This window comes from Somniosus microcephalus, chromosome 2 (assembly GCF_052327205.1).
Source record: "Somniosus microcephalus isolate GS21.2 chromosome 2, FLI_Smic_1.0, whole genome shotgun sequence".
NCBI lineage: Eukaryota > Metazoa > Chordata > Chondrichthyes > Squaliformes > Somniosidae > Somniosus > Somniosus microcephalus.
The window spans coordinates 108,135,887-108,148,843 of NC_140988.1; the positions used below are offsets into that span (position 1 = coordinate 108,135,887).

Here is a 12,957-nt window from a genome sequence, read left to right on the forward strand (position 1 = left end):
GTTACTGCACAAGTGCAAACTGCGTATAAAAGGGCCATTTCTCTTGAGTCGCCACCAGCAGCGCTCAGGTGACTACCCATTCTGGTAGACTGCTGCCCAAAGTGGGAGGGTTGGGAACCCTAATCTCCATTGGTTATAAAAAACATTGGGATGTGATAAGACACTATATAAATACAAGTACAAGGCATGCCGACAAATTCTAAAGAAACTCAAGATCTTGATTTACATCAGGATGTGAAAGATTTACTAGGATCTATGAACATGCAAGAAGAAAAGTGAGAAAAGTCGATAGGCTCATAAATACTTATGCTATCCACTAGACGGTGCAATCTAGTGCTAATGGAAAAAAAACCCAAAAGAACAACTGAATTGATAAACTGCAGAATGCTCAAACTTCAAGTTCTGACCTTGCACAACTTGATAGAAAGTAGGGAGAGAATTCAAAAGCACAAGGCAAGAAGCAGCTGTAAAACAACCGAGAAGCCGTGAGAAAGAGGACTATTGCTAAAGGACAATATGTTTAAATTACTTAAATCATGAATTCCTGGCTTGTACAGTAAGTTATCTAACTTGGGGTTTGTAGAAACTCACTTGCTGCAACTGTTACGATTGGAACGATGAAAACATGACTGTACGAATTTTTTCAAATATTCTCACTATATGCAATATTTATAATCCAAATATAATTCTATTTGAATGGGAATCTTGATTTTGGTTATTTTTTTTCCCAGAATCGTCTATTTTTCCTGATCAAGTACTGCCACAGCAGTCTTCATGTCTTCTATCCGTGCACTCAGCCGTTCACTAATGCACACAGCCAAGCTGGCTGTCAAACGGAGTGCCAGTTGTAAATGATTGCAGATATTGTTTGGCTTTGAATGGGTTATAAAGGCCTTGCAGTTTTATTAGTCATCCTGGCATATCACACTCACAGCTTTTCCTGTTTCATTATTGAATGACATTTCAATTTACATACAGCAGATTGTAAGTGGATGCTGCAGAGACGAATGGTGCAATTTTAACAAATTTATGCTGCCAAAGAGAGTGCATATCTGAGAATATGGCGCTGGGACCAGCAGGATTTTCTCTTCATTAATTTTAAAGTACAGTGGGGGGGTGGTGGGGGGGGGGGAGGGCGGGGAGGGGGAGGGATGTCGCGTTGTTTCCTTACATGGGCTCCCAGCGTTCAAAGCCTCTGCTAGGTGTGTAAATTTGCACAATTACCCCCTTAACAGATTTTGCCTGATTCCCTGTCCATTTAAATGAATGTCTCCTGGAGAGCAGACCATCTTCCCTGCCTGACTGCCCTCTGTTCACTGGCGATCCAATGTGCCAAGGTGCAAGAACAGGAAAATATGCTCCACAATCTCTTTTCTTTGAAAAGGTTTTATTTCACCTTGCTCAATGATAAAATATTTGTAAGATAAATGCCCTGAAACAAATGTTAGTTCAGTGCTCAGTTTAGGTGGAATTAATTAGTATTACTTAAATTCTGTTTAAATATATATGAAGTGAGGGCATAGTGCAACATTTAATTAGCCTCTTAGGAGACTTAATGGTGGTAGCGTTATTAATGTTAAGGTCAATTTTTATTTCTGCCTTTCGAATTTGTTTTTGAGGTGAAACAATGGGCCAGAAATTCGGGTCGGGGGCTTCCCGCGGGTGCAAGCCCCTGATCTGCACTCACCCTACGCGCCGACATCTGAAGCCTGGGCCTGCTCGCATTTCCTGTCACTGGCCCGGTTCAGATGTCGGCACGCTGTGCTTACCTGATCCAGCGGCGTAGTTAGTGCGATGTGCCGGCTGGGATCAGGTGAGCACTCTGCAGCCAATCAGGGGAGGGGAAACTCATTCATGAGTTTGATAGTAAAGACTGTCAAACTCCTGAAAAGTATGGGCGCCCAAAAGACTAGTTTAACTTTAATTAAAATTTAAAAAAACATCCCAATAATTAAATAAACTATAAATAACTTTAGAAAACTATTTAAAACAATTAATAAAATTTTTGAAAAAAATAATTTTTTACGAAATCGGGTCTAAAAATAAACTTACCTAACTGTAAAGTCCTTAAAAACAATGAAGCTGTGGAAAAAATGTAATAATTTTAAATAATAGACCACTTACCTTCAAGAATCCACTCCTTACGCCTCCTTTTTTCATTTCTAAAAAGTCCAGGCCCTTGCACACGCGTAAACCTGTCAAAACGAAGGAAGTTCAATGCGTGCGCGCAGAGTCCTGCGCGCACGCGTTGGACCTCTTAACCCCTTCGTTCGATGGAGAGGAAATGCTGGTTTCCCGCGCATGCGCTGTGCATGCTGAAATCCGGCACTTCCAACGGGCCCACGCGTGAGTACCCCGTCCGTGCTCACGCGTTGGGACCGGAATTACTGGCCCATTGTATATTAGTCTAGTTCTATTGCAGAACTGTTTTAGGAAGTGGTTCTGCAATATCTGCTTAGGTCCTGGTTGCGGTGGAATTAGCCCACTTACATTGCAGGGTAGATTTTACAGCAGCCAGAATTACATTACAAACAGCTGCATGTGGTTCACGGCTATGTACCTGATTACATTCTTTCTCCAAAAAGCAAAAAAAACCCAGATGCTAGCAATCTGAAACATAAACAGAGAATGCTGGAAACACAGCATGTCAGACAGCATCTAGGGAGAGAACAGAGGAGTTGCACTTAACCACTTTATTAGCCCGTACAAGGTGGTTGAACTCCTGGCAGCCAGAAAACTATCGGGGCTAAATTAGGCTGTGTAACACCCATTTTTAGGTGCCTAACACCCGAAAATGGGGTGAGAGATGCGCGTGTGCACTTTTGACGGGAAGTGCGCAGGACACCATCTTGGTAAAGGGGTTTGCAGATGCGCACCTAACGACCACTGGCAGCATGCAGAGCAGGCAGATCATGACACGAATCAGTGTGCAATGCTGATTTGACGCTAACTCTGCCATTTTCAAACTCCACACTCCAGCCTATGCCCTGTCTTAACCTTGCACAGCTGAACACAAAGTTAAACGTAATGAAGGACCCCCCACCAGCACTATTTAAAGGGATCATGAGCAACTTACAGGTTAGTTGCTGGATTATTTCTTCTAACTGCTGGTGCAATTGTACATGTTTTTGGAGCTTTCCTGTACTTGGCTAAAGCTTGAATACTCTACAGGGGGTGGTCTGGCTGGTGCTGACGTACTTTTTTGGTAATTTAAAATCTTGTGTGCTGTGTATGTACCTTTAAGGGAATAACTGGTCTCAGACTGCAGTACCGGCAGTGACCACCCCTGTATAAAAGGCCCGAGCAGGCTTCTGTAGTTTCAGTTTCCAGGTTGTCTCCATTCAGTAAAGACTTGTTATAATCAACTCCTGCAGTCCGTGTCTCAATTATACACGGACATAATACTGGCGACGAGTAAGAAACGAACTTACCTGCAACTCGGCAGCACCTCAGACGACGTCATTGAAGGTCGAAGCCAGAAGAAAAAAAATAATAATCCAAAGAAACTCGAGAAACGGGCGTCGACCGTGGGCAACCGCCCTCCAAATCATCGAATTGAAAAGTGCAGGAGAGACTGTCGAGAGCCAGGCTTTGTTCTCCAGTCTGTGGTTTCCCAGCTAATCGGGCTGGTGGCAGGTAGTGCACTGATCCTTCCTGGGCTGCAGCAAGCTAGAGCTCAATCAGGTGGCTCTGCAACGGGGCCGGGCAGCGAGTCGGGAAGCAAAGAGAGAGAGAGAGGGTGGAGCACACAGGGCGTGGCCGGTGCTTCGAAGCCGGGCAGCGTTCGGACCTAAGAAGAGGGAGGGAAGTGTCCCAGAGGGTCCACTCCACGACGGGAACGGTTCTTCAATTAACGGAGCAAATATTGAAGCGCGATAGAAAAATAAAAATACCGCGGAGAGCAGCGTTGGCAGCAGCGATCGGGGAGGCGTGAAGACCATAGGGCGTCATCATTACAGGATAGTAAAATAAATATAATCGCCAGCAACAGCGTTGGCAGCAGCGGCAGCGGTGGGAAAGCGCGGGAGGCGCCATCTTAACTCGGCGGGGAAGAAGGAAAAGTGCGGGAGGCGCCATTTTGATCCATCGGGGACGAAGGCAAAGCGCGGAAGGCGCCATCTTAGATTTTCAAGATGCCAAAGACTGGCGATATCACTGCCTTCGATAATGCAATAGAAGACTGGACCACGTATATGGAAAGAGTCGAGGTATATTGCAAGGCAAACGAAATAGCCGATGAGAAAAAGGCATCGGTATTGCTAAATTTAATGGGCGCAAGAACGTACGGCCTATTGCGGGACCTGATTACTCCAGCCAAACCGAAGGCGAAGAGTTTTAACGAAATTGTTGCTATCCTACAGGAACACCTAAATCCTACACCGCTGCTGATAGCAGAAAGATTTAAATTCCACAGGAGAAATCAGCATAAAAATGAGAGAAATGCTGATTACCTTACGGAACTACGCAAGCTATCAAAGCACTGCCAGTTCGGAGCAGGACTGGCAGATACCTTACGGGACAAATTTGGCTGTGGACTCCTGAGTGAAGGAACCCAGAAGAGGTTACTCTCAGAGAAAGAGCTGACGCTAGATAAGGTTTTCAGCGTGGCAGTATCATACGAAGCAGCAGCAAGGGGAGCTGCAGAAATACAACAAAAGCCACAGGAATACGGCACCCACGAAATGACACGGGGATTTGCAAAATGTTATCACTGCGGCAGAACAAACCATGACCAGAAGGACTGCTGGTCCACGGACAAAATATGCAGGCAATGCGGAAAGGTGGGACATATTGCACGAGTTTGCAGGTCTGGGAAGAAGACCAACGACAACAAAAAGGCTACTAAGGAACCGTACAGGAAAGTACAAAAGATGACGGACAGTAGTTCCGAAGACCAGATGAGCGATAGTGAATCCGGGAACAAGAGACTAAGCTGTCTCAAACTTCACAACATAATCGCAAAAGAGGATCACCGAACCATTTGGGTCACCCTCGCGATAGCAGGGTCCCAAGTCAAAATGGAATTGGATATAGGATCAGCTCTAACCATCATGAATCGACGAGACTACGAGCGGCTATTCTCACACATACCCTTGAGAGAGACATCCATTGTCTTGAGGACGTATACGGGGCAAAAAGTATACCCCAGAGGAAAAATAAGGGTACCTGTCGAATACAACGGCAAGAAAATACGGAAATTGTATCTCTACATTCTGCAAGATGGTGGACCACCGTTATTGGCACGTGAATGGATCAGAAAGATAAGTTTAGACTGGCACTCCATTCAGGCACTGACGGTGGCTGGTAAAAAGGATGATGACGTCACTCCTGGATGATTGTCAACAATCTTAGCTGACGCCAAAGAGGTATTTCAACAAGAACTGGGCACTCTTAAAGGCGTAACCGCCTCGATAAAAATAGAGGAGAATGCAATTCCCAAGTTTTTCAAAGCAAGACCAGTACCATATGCAATTCGCCCAGCCGTCGAGGCAGAGCTGGAGAATCTGGAGAATGCAGGCGTGTTATCTAAGGTAGACTGGAGCGAGTGGGCGACACCCATCATTCCTGTCATGAAGAAAACGTTAAACAATAAGTCTGAGGAGCCAAGGAAGGTTCGCATTTGTGGGGACTTCAAGGTGACGGTGAACCCAGTCCTTCACACAGTACAATATCCTCTTCCAAGGATAGAAGATATCTTCGCCTCACTATCTGGAGGGAAGCGTTTTACAAAAATTGACCTAGCACAAGCATATTTGCAGATGGAGGTTGAAGAATCCTCTAGGAAGTATCTCACGATAAACACTCACAAAGGTCTTTACCAGTATAATCGACTGGTATTCGGAGTAGCATCAGCTCCGGCGATATGGCAAAGAGCGATGGAACAAGTCCTGCAAGGGATTCCGGGGACTCAGTGTTACTTGGACGACATCCTAGTGACAGGTGAAGATGACAGTGAACACCTTGCCAACCGAGAGCAGGTGCTCACTAGACTACGTGAACATGGGCTACGAGCCAATCGCCCCAAGTGCGTGTTTTTAAAGAAACAGATATCGTATTGTGGCCACGTGATTGATGAAGAGGGGTTGCATAAGTTCCCTGACAAAATTGAAGCCGTAGTTAAGGCTCCAGCACCTGAAAATGTGTCGCAACTGAGGTCATTCCTCGGATTGGTGAATTACTACCATAAGTTTTTGCCGAATTTGTCCACAATTCTGCATCCACTGAACGCCCTACTACGAACGGGAGTAGCATGGAAATGGAGCGATGAATGTAAGCGGGCCTTTCAGAAAGTAAGGACCTAATCACTTCAAGAGAAGTATTGGCTCACTACAACCCATCACTACCGATAAGACTGGCGTGTGATGCGTCTCCCTACGGCATTGGGGCGGTACTGTCACCTAAATTCCTTGATGGTTCAGAGAGGCCGATAGCTTTTGCGTCACGCTCGTTAACTTCAGCCGAGCGTAACTACGCCCAGATTGACAGAGAGGCCCTCAGCCTGGTGTGGGGGGTGAAGAAGTTCAATCACTACCTGCACGGTCAGAAATTTACTCTACTAACTGATCATCAACCTCTCGTCTCCATTTTCAACCCTCAGAAGGGCGTACCGATAATGACGGCACAACGGCTACAGAGGTGGTCCCTGTTCCTAGGGGCACACCAATATGACATTGAGTACAAAGGAACTAAACAGCATGGGAATGCTGATGGATTGTCACGCCTACCGTTGCCGACGGTGGAAGAAGAACTGGCAGTGGATCCAGTGGCGTTATTCCACTCGACTATATAGTCGAATGTCTCCCTGTGACGAATGCAAACATAGAAAAGGAAACACGAAATGACCTGACAGTCTCCTGGGTCTATGATTTAACAGTGAAGGGATGGCCAGCACATGCCGAACCACTGCTGCCAGCATTCTCGCCGAGAAGAGAACAGCTGTCAGTGTGCAGAGGAACCTTGATGTGTGGATCCAGAGTAGTAATTCCACCCAAATTGAAGGATAGAGTACTCAATGAGCTTCATGAGGGTCATCTGGGAGGGGTCAAAATGAAGAACTTAGCCAGAGCGTTTGTGTGGTGGCCGGGAATCGATAGAGAAATCGAAGAGATGACCAAGAGCTGTACTGGATGCCAGAAGGTCCATAACGCCCCACCACAAGCCCCTCTACATCCATGGGAGTGGCCCTCATCTCCATGGCAAAGGGTGCACATTGATTTTGCTGGTTCCTTTATGGACTCGATGTTTTTAATTGCGGTGGATGCACATTCAAAGTGGCCAGAGGTAATAAAAATGTCCTCAACCACCACAGAAAAAACTATCACAGTCTTACAAACCACATTCACCAGGAATGGGCTGCCTGAACAGATTTGCTCTGACAATGGACCACAGTTTGTGTCTGAAGAGTTCCAGAGGTTCTTAAAGAACAATGGTGTTAAGCATTACACATCCGCCCCATATCATCCAGCCACTAATGGATTGGCCGAGAGGTTTGTTCAAACATTCAAGAAGGCTATCAAGGCAATGTGTAATGAAGATATACCCCTACAACACAAGGTGGATAACTTCTTGTTTGCCTACCGGAATGCGACACATGCGGTTACCAACCAAACTCCAGCCATGATGTTCTTCAATCGAAGACTAAGATGCCGCTTGGATTTGGTTAAGCCAAACGTCAGAAGAGATGTGGAGAACAGGCAGTTTCAGAATATGAATGAAAGGCCGACCAGGAGTTTTAAGATAGGTCAACCAGTTTTGGCCCGGGACTACCGCACAGAGAAATGGCAGCCAGGAACGATCTGTACATGGCAAGGACCTCTAATGTATACCGTGGACGTTGGAGAGAGCATTGTAAGACGCCATGCTGACCAGATTTTAGAGTCACTGGAAAACGTCAACTCCACACCACGATCTGATACACCTGGCGATGAAACCGAAGTACCAATTGCATCTACCGCAGAATCGGTGATATTGGAAGCAGATGAACCAAACAACGACATTGATCCCGACTCAACCTTGCCAGAAGAACCTGATATCCCAAAGAGGCGTTATCCAGACAGAATCAGGAAGCCTCCTCAAAGACTGAACTTATAATTGCTTAACCTCAACCAATGTATCTAGCAACCGTAATTGTAATTGTAATTAGTTATTATTTAGTTGTTAAATGAATGTTATGTACTGTTTATCTAAAAGGGGAGGAATTGTTGTGTATGTACCTTTAAGGGAATAACTGGTCTCAGACTGCAGTACCGGCAGTGACCACCCCTGTATAAAAGGCCCTAGCAGGCTTCTGTAGTTTCAGTTTCCAGGTTGTCTCCATTCAGTAAAGACTTGTTATAATCAACTCCTGCAGTCCGTGTCTCAATTATACACGGACATAATATTGTGCTGAAAGAAGTTGCTTCCAGACATGGATGACCTGGTAGGGCTTCCACTGAGAATTGAACATGACTGGGAGAATGAAGAGAGGCCTTGCAGAGCAGGACAAGCTGCTAGAAGAGGGAGGAGGAAGAGGAGAAGGGCTCTCAGCAGGAGACCATATACACCGAGGGTCTTCAGGGAGCAACTCTCTTACCTCAACTTCAGTGATAACCAATGCATGAGACGTCTTTGCTTCACAAAAGAGGTTGTGACTGGAATCTGCCAACTGCTGCAGCCACAACTGCAGCCTCAGAGCAGGGCAAGGACGGCATTGCCTGTGGCCATCAAAGAGACCGTGGTTCTTAACGTTTATGTGTCTGGCTCCTTCCAGGCTGCTGCTGGAGATATAGGCAAAATCTCACAGATTGCAGTGCACTGCTGCATAAAGGAGGTCACTGAGGCTGTCTATACACAGAGAGACAGTTTAATCTAATTTCCTCTTGCCAGAGACACTTAGGCGGAGCGAGCATGAGAGTTTGCATTGACTGCCGCACATTGCCTTGCGTGCAGATTATGTGAACCCTGCCGTTTTCATGAACCAAAAGGAATTTCACTCCCTCAATGCACAGCTGGTGTGCGACCACTGGCAGTGCCTCACGCAGGTGAATGCCCGTTACCCTGGCAGCAGTCACGATCCCTTCATTCTGTGGCACTCCTCTGTGCCACCTGTATTTGATCCACCACAGCAAGTCAAAGGCTGGTTACTGGGTGACCAGGGTTATCCACTCATGACATGGCTCATGACTCCAATCCAAACCCATACACATGTGCACAGCAGGCCTACAATGAGAGCCATGCTGCCACAAAGAACATTATAGAGCACACCATCAGCGTCCTCAAGTAACACTTCCGCTGCCTGGCATGCTCTAGAGGAGCCCTGCAGTACTCAGCTGAGCAGGTATCAAGATTTGTGGTAGTATGCTGCATGCTGCACAACCTGGCCATTATGAGGGCACAGCCCTTGCCACCACCTATCAAGCGAGAAGCTGAGTAGCAGGAGCATGAGGAAGAGGAGGAGGAGGAAGTGGAGGAAGTGTAACTGGAAGTAAAGGAATAGGAAGAGGAAGGGAGGCTACAATGTAGACAGCCCCTTTCTGCCCGGACTCCAAGTGATCAAATTATTCATGAGCGATACCAGTAACCTCAACCACACTGCCCCATTCACCAACAGTCCCACACTCCTTACCTTTCCTCTTCACTGACCATCACATTGTTCTCTTTTCGACAAAACAAAAATAAAAACCATAGAAAATGCACATTCCTTCCAATTTTATACATTCACTCATTACATAATGCACACAAAATTAAATTTATCACCCTTGTGCATTCCCTTAGTGCCTGTCTTCTGTGTGCCTTTTCCTATCCAAGTTCTGCTATGAGGAGCTTCTCCAATAGCTGCAGCATGGATGGTGGAAGGCTGCTGACCTTCAATTGAGGAGACTGCAGATGGCCTTGGAGGACCACCTCGAGCAGCTCTGGGCCCAGGCCCAGCAACAGACTGCATCATCTCGGCCTGGGCTGCAGCAGTCTGGGCTATCTGGCTGGCAGGCCACAGCAAGGGCACTGGCGGAGTGGCAAGAGAGCAGGAACGCTGTCATCCTGAGAGAGAACAGCAGGTTCATACTCCAAGGAGCCACTGCCACTCCTCCAAGGCAACGCCTCAGCAATCCTACTGATCTGTTAGTGAACAGATTGATGGACTGCTGTGACGCACTGGAAGCCGCTTTGATACTGGTATCCAGAGCCTTAATGGAAGCAGCCTGAGCTTGCAAGGCAGCAGGCTGAGCTTCCACTGCAGCATTCAGACATTTTTTGGAAGCTGTTTGTGCTGCAATGGAAGCTGTGACATTGGCCATCAGACGCTGCATCATCGTGGGTTCCACAGGTGTGCTGATGGTGGTTCCATGTTGGAAAGTATGGACTCCAGCTCTGTGTAAAGCCCTGTGCCAAGTTGGAAATGGGCTCCTCCGTGCTCCTTGACATTGAGTGCAGGCTTTCTGGCAAGCTTTCCAGTGCCCCAGGATTTGGTTGTATACACCCATCAGCCTTCTTCTGTAGCTTGGCCCATCGATGTCCTCATCTGACTCCTCTGCAGCAGAACTAGTGTGTGACTTTGCACTCCAGCGGCCTTGGACCTGTGTTATCTTTTCTGCCTGCCCTGGCTCCTGCGCACTTGCGCCCAGTATCTCACCACGTGCAGATCCCTCCTCTAGCCTAGCCTCTAAAATACGCGCGGTGTCTGTGAGTGTAAGATCGAGTGATGGTGTCTCTTCATCTTCACTGTCTTCTTCCTCTTCCTCCTCTGACTGGGAAGGCTCCAGTTCTTGTTAATCTGAAATGAAAAAGGGACAAGGGTTGGGTTGTGGTGAAGGAGAGGAGAAAGTAAGAAGTGCATGCTTACTCCATCAGCAGCTTGTGCAGATTTTGGGATGAGAAGTGGTAAGAGAGAAGGAGGATTAGGTATGCAGATACCTTCATTATCGATCACTTCAGCCCCGCCAGTGGCCATGGCCTCAGTGATGCCCCTTCCTATGATGGCCAGCACTCTCTCCTCCATGGGGGTTAAAATATGCAGGCGCGCTTGTCCTCCTCCAGTTCTTTGCTGCTGCCTGCTGATATGCGCCACCTTCTCCTGCAAGAAAGAGGGAAGCGTGTCAGTGAGTGTCCTGCAATCTGTTTGGATGATGTGGCTGTCATGGTGAATAGCTGTTAATGTGTGTGAGCTGTGAGTTGTGGGTGCGAGGCTTGCAACGGTGCGAAGTGTGTGAGGGTGAGGTAAAGCATATAAATGGAAGGGTTGAGTCCTGATTGATAGAGATTGTTGGTAGATGGGTGATGGGGGTGTGGTGAATTGAACAGTGGATGAGGCTAGTGCTGCAGTTGGTAGGTTATGCCATTTGAAGATGAACTCCCTCACCTTGACAACTCGTGTGAGATCATTAAACTTCTTCTTGCACTTCATCCATGTTCTTGGAGCAACACTCCTGGCATTGACCTCCGCCATTACTTGTTCCCACTGCCTCCTGAGCATCTGTCTAGAGGGCCTCCTGTTCCCCTGTGGATAATTGCTGTCACCCCTCCTCTCCATGTCTTGCACCACGACCTCCAGTGTATTGTCAGAAAATATTGGTGCTCGCTCTCTCGCATGTTCAGCCATTCCTCACAGCCCAGATTCACTTTTCAAATGTCTCCCACCACTTCTCGCAGCCATAATGCACCTCCCTTTTAAGAGGTGCAGGTTGCCTTGTAGTAGCGCTAGTGACTCGTGATATCAGGCCTCCTGCTGATGTGTGCAGTGAATGAGCAGCGCAGGTAGCACTGGCTGCCTGCAGCAATCATGTAAAGCAGCAGGCAGCTCAAATTACCGTGCTTCCTGCAACGCAATGAACAGGCGCAGGTTAATTGCCATGCCTGTTTTCAGGGGTTATCCAATTTAACCCCCCCACCCCCCCATGTCGCTACTGATGAAAAGTCTATCTTTGTTTCTGAATGTGACTGTAAATGAGAGCTGAATTAACATACACAAAAAGCTAAAGCACGCTGGCAGTAATTTTGACTGTGGGTGATAGCGTAAAATGGGTGATATTGATTCAGCCGCCTATTGTACATCTCCCCCGAAAATCAGGAGAGATGTTTAACGGGTGGCTGAATCGATATCGCCCATTTTACACTGTCACCCAAAGTCAAAATGGCCTCCCCCACCTCCAGATTAATTATTATATGTATAGGGGTTTAGCTCTCATTATCTGTCTACGTTCCTGATCCATGCCACTTCCACTGACAAGAGTATCAACACTCACTGTTTATGCATATATTCAAAGTCAGCCTAAAAATCATAGAAGTTGTGAACTTTGATAAAAATCTTTGGGTCCCCTGCAGCAGTCGCTGCCATCGCCTGGTGCTGCTGCAGAGGGTGAAGGGAAATTTTTGTGCCGGGGCGCTACCAGGGCGATGCGCCCGGAGATGACATCACGCTCTCCAGGCGCATGAGATCAGGGCGCAACACGGTAGTGCCGCCGTTAACCCCCCGTGGAATTTGGCGGGAGGCGTGGTCAGCGCCGTACCTGAGCGAAAAGACCTTTGCGCCCCCCATGGGAGGCGCAAAGGAGGGGAATTTCTCTCCTTGATTTTTAAAATTATATTTGCCATCCAACTTTGCAATAGTTTTACCTTGTAAACAATAATTAAAAAACATTTTCTGAAATAAAAACAGAAAATGCTGGAAATACTCAGCAGGTCAGGCAGCATCTGTAGAGAGAGAAACAGAGTTAAGGTTTCAGGTTCTGACGAAGGGTCATCAACCTGAAACGTTGACTCTGTTTCTCTCTCTACAGATGCTGCCTGACCTGCTGAGGATGTCCAACATTTTCTGTTTTTAATCCATCCTTACATTCCTTCTGAACAAGATCGTCAATTTACAGGTAACTTTCAGCTTTCAGTACTGAAGATGAATACATGACCATATCAACAGATACTTAAAAAATATGCATGTGCCCCTTGCCTCATGTCATTAGTGTTTCTTCAGAGGGAAAGGCTTCA

The 12,957-nt window shown here is 46.9% G+C and overlaps 1 protein-coding gene and 1 pseudogene across 2 annotated transcripts in view; one reads left to right on the forward strand and one right to left on the reverse strand.

Annotated features, from left to right (window-relative positions):
* The window catches only part of slc2a9l2 (solute carrier family 2 member 9, like 2), an 836,356-nt gene that overhangs the window by 177,992 nt on the left and 645,407 nt on the right, over positions 1-12,957 (forward strand). The gene's annotated exons all lie outside the window — the stretch shown is intronic.
* On the reverse strand, positions 9,704-10,975 carry LOC147122876 (uncharacterized; annotated as a pseudogene).